Raw genomic sequence first — 9,202 nt, forward strand, 5'->3', positions numbered from 1 at the left:
ACCTATATGTACACTTGGAGTTTTTATCAGATTATCATTTGAACTTACCACTACAGTTTAGCAAATGCCATCATGAGTTTGATTGATGATAGTAGACACAAGATATGTTAAGTATAGTACAAAGCATTTCATAACCAAAATGTCATGGTTGGAGGTCTTCATTATTTGATCTTTATCTCATTCAGGAATTTCCACTAGAAAAATCTCTGATAAGCTTTATTTCAGACACTGCTTGAACAACTCCATTGACAAATGTCTCACTGTCTTCTGATATATCGTAGGCAGTTCTGAGGGTGAGAAAGTTCAAAGGAGATAGATATTTTAACAAAACAGGAGGAGTTTTAAACAATCACCAGGACTCACTCTTTGGTGGTCAATTTGGCCTCTTTGGAGGCCTGACCTTTGGTCATCTTACGGTCATCTAAGGCAGAAAAGAGAAGCTCACTTATAAGTTGGCTACTTTTGAATCATTTGCCTTGAGGTCCATTTTTTATTGAGTCTTTGTTGAAACATCCTGAGGAAGCCAATTTATAGAGTTCTGGTGATAAGAAGGCAGAAAAACCATGTAAATTCAGTGCTTTTATTTCACAGAAGGTGAAGCAAAGGCCTAGAAACTAAAAAGACATTTCTGAAAAAGAAGATGGTGATGTTTTGGAAATACTGAGATTAGATTAGACTATATCTTCCGATTTCTATCCCTAGCCCACTGTTCTTTCCAATATAATATCTGTATTCCCTGGGAAAGACTTGACATCTGAATTGATGTATCATAGTTGTGGAGATAATTTTGAAGGGAGAAAAACAATAGGGCACAGCCGTTTGGGAGGAATTTCCAGAAATTGCCATCATTTTCTTAAAGGCTAAGGATACTCACAGAGCTCTCTGGTTTCCTATCTGATTAAAAAAAAAGCCCAAACAAAGCTGCGGAAGCTGGCAGAGCCAGCAGATATTTTGTAAGGCAGCTTCACCTCTGCTGGCATTTTGTTGGGCAGGAGAGGGGGAGGGCAAAAGTATTAAATTTAGGCTTAAAAGCTCCTCAGAAATTCTTTATACACAAGAGACCAAGTTGGAGAAAAGAAGATGACTTGTGCCAAGGGGAAGAAAGAGAGAGACTAATGCCTGTGGTTTTCAAAGGTTAACAACAACATAAAAAAGCCAAGGTATTTGCACAGGGATGAATGCTCATTGGCTCTTGGCCAACAATTATACAAGGGCTTGTGCCCACATCCTGTAGCTGTGGTTTAGGGACGCTGCTCATGAGTGACTTCTTATGCTTAGTGGCAGGAAACTTTAGTCACTGATGTGTAAACTCACCTTTGGTCTGCACCTCCCACAACGTGCTCCAAAAGCAGTTAGGGGACTAGGCCTCTTGATTTCCTTGTAGATACCAGTTTCCCAGAAGCTAAGGAAAAACTCTGTTTGAGGCCTTGGAGTTACTGAGAGTTGACCAATACTTGCCTTATTCTACCTGATTTTGGCAACTGCTTAGGATAATTCTGTATCCACAAAAAGGAATTATGATATCCCCTGCTAAACGCTCTCTTTAGCCTCAAAGCCCAAAACCAAAAAAAGAGAGCCATATTTCATTGCAGGCCTGCAGCCAATGTGAAATATGAGGAATAAAGTTATGAGACTGCTTCTCAACCTAGATCTCGTATCTCGTGTGCTATTTTACACTCAATTTTAAGAAGTTCTTAGTAAACATCTCAGTCCCCTTTTCAGTGACACCAAATGGAATTTGCAAGCCCAGTTTAATTAACTCCTATGTTTTTACGGTAGATATGACAGATCATGATATATTATGGATGCGTTGAGATCAACTTTTCTGAACCACCAACTTGTCTGTCGTGTCCTGCCCACAGTGCTTACCCCATGCATCTCAGAAATTCCTTTTCCTTTCTTTAATATTCTCTGCTCACTCTTCACGGAATCCGAGATTAGAAAGGATCTTAAAGGTCATGTAGTTTAGCTTCCTTTGGTTGAGGTAGCAGGAATGCCCTCAACCAAAACATGCACAGCAGATGGAAAATCAGCTTCTGTGTGAACATTCCAAGAGCCCAGAACTCCTTGCTTTCTAAAGCAGTTAATTCCTCCACTGAGCAACAGCAAGTAGAAAGTTTTTCTGGACATTGCACCCAAACCTCTCTCCTTAGAAATTTATGGATTTGGTGCTAGATCTTCCTTTGAAGGAATCCCAAATAAATTAATTTTCTAGTTCACATATTCACACTTCAAATAAAGGCAGGTGCTCTCCTAAAAGGTGGTCGTTTTATTTTTGCATTATTTTGTATTTAGAGACAAAACTCCAGTGACCACAATCATTTTTAAATATGATGCATTATCCAGAGTCCTTATCGAGCTTGTCTCTTGCTTGTAGACTATTCTGTTTGGTTAACACTTCTTTTAAAATATTATATTCAACACTTGTCTTGGCAGTTCATGTATAGATTAATCAGTGCAAATTAGAATAGAGTTGTTCTTTATTTGCCACTATACTGTTATTAATAAAATCCAGGTTTCTTCTATCACGCTGTTTGTTCACATGAAATGTATGAATAACTTCATACTATAATAGAATATATAACTATTTTCCTGATTGGGTAAATTCATTGAAGGCACAAATGAGACCACTTTAGCATAGATTACTTTTACTGAAATTGTGTTAGTTCTGAGTAATTACTGTTTTCTTTTCTAACTTTTTAATTTATTTTCTAAATTATTTGTTTGACACTTTATCCTATAAATTTTGCCTAAGTCACTGTTAAACTTACTCCTGTCTAGCATCTGGCAACCACCATTGTTTTTAAATGAGTTTTTTTCTCTCTTCAGTCTAGAGGACAAGGTGAGCATGATTATTGTGATGGACAGCAGAGTCAAAGCAGTAAACAGATGTTTTGATCCACAGAGTTCTCTGGAATTAGTTAGTTGATCATGGTGTCCCTAGAACAAAAATAGATGGACAGCCTACTTAAGTCTTATTTAACCTGTGGAAACAGAAGTGATTTGAAGTCTGACTTGAATCAACAGCTGCCACTCCAGGATACCATCATCCTAACTGAATTCAGGGATCCCAATTAAATGGCAGCAGTTTCCGCTGTCATGCTTGCCCACAGAGAATGGCCACCATGCAACTATTCAAGAATGGTAGGATTTCCCTCAGAAATGTATTTCTGGCTTTGGGGTTGAAAGCATCTTTGGAACTTCTTAGGGGACATAGAGGCTAAGTGAAAAGATTGTACATAATAAAACCGCGTTCACATCCCAAGCTCCCCAAACCTTTAGATGCCTTCCTCTGGCATTTCAAGTTCCTTAATGTATACTTTCTTTAGGTCGATGGTTTAGTTAACAAAGCAAACTATTAGAGCCAGCCACTGTTAGTGTCTCAAATACATTGGATCAAGAATCTTGGCCTGGTCTACTCTAATCAATAAATTCTTCATGTTCCAACATTATGCTTCTGATCTGATAACCTTGGAATCAGTGCCCATACATGTTCTCCCTCTATAGATATAAGTTGGCAAAACCTTACAATTATTTTAGAATTTATTTTACTGTCTCATGAATCACACTTGTTCACTTACTTTTTAGGAGTCATATCTGTTTATAGGTTTAGAAACAATGCGGAATGAGAATGAATTATCATACATTTAATCAGATGCTGACTCCAACTACAGCTATTGATCTAGATGTAGTTTTGTTGCTTGAGCCAAACAATACATTTCTTGGCACCTGGTATGCAGTTATTGATCTGGAATTTCTTTTCCTTTTCTTTTCTTTTCTAATCTATTATTAAGATTATGAAAAGCAGTCTGCTTTCAGCTAGTAGAGCCAGCAATATACTCAGGGTTATTATATCAACCTTCTCACCTTATGTCATATTCTAGTCAACAGGGATCTTGATCACGTCTCTGTTCTACCAGACATCATGCTGGTCCATTTCATTGATGATATCATGTTGATTAAACCAGGAAAGCAGGAAGTAGTAACTGTTCTAACACGTATATAAAACATATGCATGAAAACGTATCACCTCACAATTCTTTTCTTTGTCACCAAAAAGTCACATCAGTAACCTTTGTAAAGGATCAGTGGTCTGGGGCATGTCAATATATGCATCCTAAGGTAAATGGTAAATTGCTGCCCCATGTGACTAAATTTCTTAGTTAACCCCTCAATACTTAATGGGGTTCTTTAGATGTGAAGGTAACATATGCCTCATTTGGGTCTGCTACTTGAATATATTGACCAAGTAATCCAAAAAGTTGCCAGTTTTGAGTGGGGCACCGAATAAGAGAAGAATCTGAAACAGGTCCAGGCTACCATTGAATCTGCCTTACCACTTGGGCTGTATACCCCAGCAGATCTAAAGGGGCTCAAAGTATCTGTGGCAGATATAGACGATGGATGGATCCTTTGTTCAGTCCCTGTAGGTGAATCACTGGGTAGACCTCGGAATTTTAAGCACAGATATGCCATCCTCCCAGAAATTTTTTTTTTTTTTTTTTTTTTTTTTTTTTTTTTGAGAAACAGCTGTTGGCTTGTGACTGAGCTTCATTAGAAACTTAAGACTCTTTGGGAGGCTGAGGCAGGTGGATCACCTGAGGTCAGGAGTTCGAGACCAGTCTGGACAACATGGCCAAACCCTGTCTCTACTAAAAATACAAAAATTGTCTGGGCATGGTGGTGGGCATCTGTAATCCCAGCTACTAGGAAGGTTGAGACAAGATAATTGCTTGAATCTGGGAGGCAGAGGTTGTGGTGAACCCAGATCGCACCACTGTACTCCAGCCTGGATGACAGAGCAAGACTTTGTATCAAAAAAAAAAAAAAAGAAAGCAAGAAACTTAATACTTGGCCATTTGGCCATACGCTGTCAAGTTGCCATGAAGCCTAAGAATGTTCTAGGTGTTTCTGACCCATCAAACCATAAAGCTGGGCATGCACAATGGCATTATATTATATTAGACATGATATATACAAGATAAGGCTTCAGTAGGTCCTGAAGGCACAAATAAGTTGCATGAGCAAGTGTCCCAGAAGACCATAAGGCCTGTTCCTACTAAATTTTCTTCTCGCTTTTTTTCTATTTCTTTTTTTTTCTCTTTATTTCTTCTGAAAAACAAATGGAATACATGTGCAGAATGTGCAGGTTTATTAAATAGGTATGCGTGTGCCATGATGGTTTGCTGCACCTATTGACCCCTCCTGTAAGTTCCCTCCCCTCACCCCTCACCCCGCAACAGGCCATGGTGTGTGTTGTTCCCCTCTCTGTGTCCATGTGTTCTCAATGTTCAACTCCCACTATGAGTGAGAACATGTGGTATTTGGTTTTCTGTTCCTGTGTTAGTTAGATGAGGATGACGGTTTTCAGCTTCATCCATGTTCTTGCAAAGGACATGATCTCATTCCTTTTTATGGCTGCATAGTATTCCATGGTGTATATGTACCACATTTCCTTCATACGGTCTATCATTGATGGGCATTTGGGTTGGTTCCGTGTCTTTGCTATTGTAAATAGTGCTGCAATAAACATACATGTGAGTGTTGTGAGTTATTGTTAAGCTGATTCTTCTCCCGCCTAATTCACACCTATGGCTTTCTGGGAAGCTCCTTGTGACCAATGGACTGAGGAAAACAAAATGAACTTGATTTAGAGATACTTCTGCTATATCACCTGAAAACGAACAACTACAGTCTTGTACTCCATGGTGACCCCCGAAGACAGTAGTGAGAGAAATTCCTCCTAGTGGGCCAAATAAATTAGCTGCCATTTCCATGTTCTGCCTCGGGACTGCCTTCCATTTTATAAGCGAAGAAACAGAGTTCTGAGATAATAATATGACCCAGTTATTGTCAGACATACCCAAGAAAGCCACCACAGCTTGCTAGTGGCAGAGACATGATGCTGCTTCTTCCATTTTGCCTATTTCAAACTGGGTTCAGTTTCACGTAACATAAACAATTTCGCTATTTTAAACAGAAAATCTTTTAAAGTATGGAATAAAGTACTTACAATATCATTAGAAAAGCTGGAGACACAAGCTCTAGGGCTGGGATTCCAGAAGTGACTCCAGAACAACACAGAAAATTTGACTTACCAAGCTACTGGTTTTCTCTGCCATATGCAGAAAGCTACACAACCAGGAACCTGCTATCCTTATTTATTTATTTATTTATTTATTTATTTATTTATTTATTTATGATGGAGTCTTGCTCTGTTGCCCAGGCTGGAGTTCAGGGGCACAATGTTGGCTCACTGCAACCTCCACCTCCTGGGTTCAAGCTTGTTTCCTGTCTCAGCCGTCCTAGTAGCTGGGGTTATAGGCACACGCCACCATGCCCAGCTAAGTTTTTTATTTTTTGTAGATACGGGGTTTCACCAGGGTGGTCTTGAACTCCTGATCTCAGGTGATCCTCCTGCCGTGGCCTCCCAAAGTGCTGGGATTATAGGCGTGAGCCACAGCACACTTTCAGTTGCTAAAGAAAGTTTGGAATGACATTTTACTATGGGGGAAAACACATGTAGACAAAGAGCTGAGTGATGTACAGAGTGCCTGGCATAAGTTTGTCAGTTTCAGCACAAAGCTCAGTTAGCAGAATCGTAGGCCACATCTAAAGTAAGCAGAATTTGATGACCTGATAGGTACTCTGGCCAGAATAGTAGGAAGATCAGGAAGAAGGACCCAGCCAGAACCTGCTATGCTAACAGCAGGATCTCATCACCTTAGATACAATCTAATAACTGCTGGTTTCAGAACCACATTGTGTCTGCTAGATTTGCCCCAGCAAAATGGGTGTGACACATTCTGCCCCCTTCCTCCTTATTTATTCTGAAGCAGAACCTGGGGAGAGCATTTCATTTCTATCTTTTAATAATAATTGCAAAAAATTATTGAATGTTTAATGTGTCCCAGACAGCGTGCTATGATCTTTACATTAATTACATCAATGAATCTTCAAATAACTTTCTCAAGGATATAATATTAATATCACCACTTCAATTTTGAGATGAGGAAAGTGAAGTAGGAAGAGGCTAAGAAACCTGGCAAGCGTTGTGTACTCCTTGGAAGAAGATCTGCATTAAATTAGAACTTACTCCTATCCAGAACCTAGCTACAAAGGAATCTGAAAGTTTTAATATTTAGCTTTCTGACGTCTGTAGTACAGAAGACCTGCTAGAATCAGGCTGGAACAGATTGAGCTTGTCATTCCAGTCCACTAGATTCACAAGCTGACTTATATTAAAGATAATTATTAAACTCTTTCTCCCCTGATTGACTGTGAGCCCCTTGAAGATATCTCAGTTTGTTCTCTAGCACAGCCTTGTACTTATATTAGGCAATCAATAAATGGGTCTTACGATGTGGATGCCCCCAGACGTTTTGGTTTCAACCCATTTCGGTAGCACATGCTTAAACTTCTGTGAAACCACTGCCTTTTTTTGTGGTCTGGTTTTACAGAGCAGCAGCCCAGGTTAGGACTTCTCCCTAACTTTAGAAAGAAATTTTATTTTGTTTTCACCAAATGCCTTTTTATTCCTCAAATACTTTGTTGTGGTTACATCAACAGCACCTAGCAACAATCAGAATGTGCATAGCTAAAGAAAGTGTGGAAAGACATTTTACTATGGGGGAAAAACATGTAGACAACAAGCTGAGTGATATACGGAGTGCCTGGCATAAGCCTGTCAGTTTCAGAGCAGAGCTCAGTTAGCAGAATCATAGGCCACACCTAAAGTAAGCAGCATATGATGACCCGATAGATACTCCGGCAAGAAGAGTAGGAAGATCAGGAAGAAGTAATAAGTCGAGGCTCTCCTGGCCTGCTAACAGCTTTAAGAAGAGTGAACTGCAAGCAGTAGAGACCAGGCATCTGACTCTAGGGATTTTTAAGATGATGCATCAACAATAGAAGTGGGGAATGTAAAAAGAAAAAATAATGACTTTCATGGGAAATATAATGTGTTCAGATTTGGATAAGTTGAGTTTGAAAGGGTAGGGGAGATCAAGTGAAAACAATTAGCAGGTCCGTATGAAGGCAAGTTGCTCAGGAGATAGAGTCGTTGCTTGGATATAAAGGTCAGGGATTCATCCAAGAATGAGTGGTAGTTAAAACTGTAGGAGTGGATGAAATTGCTCAGTGTGAAGGTATAACTATCCAAAAACTTTCTGCAATAATGGAAAATTCCATAATTCCTTATGGAATCATAATTCATTCTATACCATCTGGCACAGTAGCCACTAGCCATGAAATAAGAGAGGTGAATATTAGGAACTGAAATTAATTAATTAAATGTGCATAGCTGCGTGTATCTAGAGGCTATCCTATTGGACCACACAGGTGTAGAATGAAGAACAGAGATGACTGAGAATAAAATCCTTAATAATAGCAATATCGCATATCTGATGTTATTTTGATGCTACCAAAGATAGGAAATAACACATGCCTTATGAGTGGTTTATTTTCTTTTATGTTTAATCAAATGGTAAATATATTAAAATTATATAGACAAGCTTATGTTGAAAACCAGCAGCTTCCCAACCCACCTCTTCCTACTTCCAACTTAGTGATAATTCATTTTGAGGACCTTTCTTTCTGGTTCTGCTGCTATAAATCCAAAACTCTAAAAAATAGTTCATATTTCTATGTATTAATTAATCATCTTCAGATATTATCTATTAATTTCCATCTATGAAAGACCAAAACTTGAAACCATGCCTCAAAGAGTTAAAGATACCAATGACTAACCGAAATTCTTGAGTTTGCAGGAGGGCAGATAAAAAATTAAACAACTTTTTCTTTTTTTTTTTTTTTTTTGAGGCAGAGTCTCGCTGAGTGCAATGGCGCGATCTCGGCTCACTGCAACCTCCGCCTTCCGGATTCAAGCGATTCTCCCTGCCTCAACCTCCCGAGTAGCTGGGACTATAGGCACCCGCCACCACCCCCAGCTAATTTTTGTATTTTTAGTAGAGACGGGATTTTGCCATGTTGGCCAGGCTGATCTCGAACCCCTGACCTCAGGTGATCCCCCTGCCTCGGCCTCCCAAAGTGCTGGGATTACAGACCTGAGCCACTGCGCCCGGCCAAAACTTCTTAAGAGCTGAAACTCCCCTTGTAAGATAACTAAGCTGACTGAAATCAGCCGGAACCAATATGGCTGACTGGAGTTTGTGCAGAAGCCTGCTGATGTTACAGCTTGAAT

The sequence above is a fragment of the Theropithecus gelada genome, chromosome 2 (assembly GCF_003255815.1).
Source record: "Theropithecus gelada isolate Dixy chromosome 2, Tgel_1.0, whole genome shotgun sequence".
Taxonomy (NCBI): domain Eukaryota; kingdom Metazoa; phylum Chordata; class Mammalia; order Primates; family Cercopithecidae; genus Theropithecus; species Theropithecus gelada.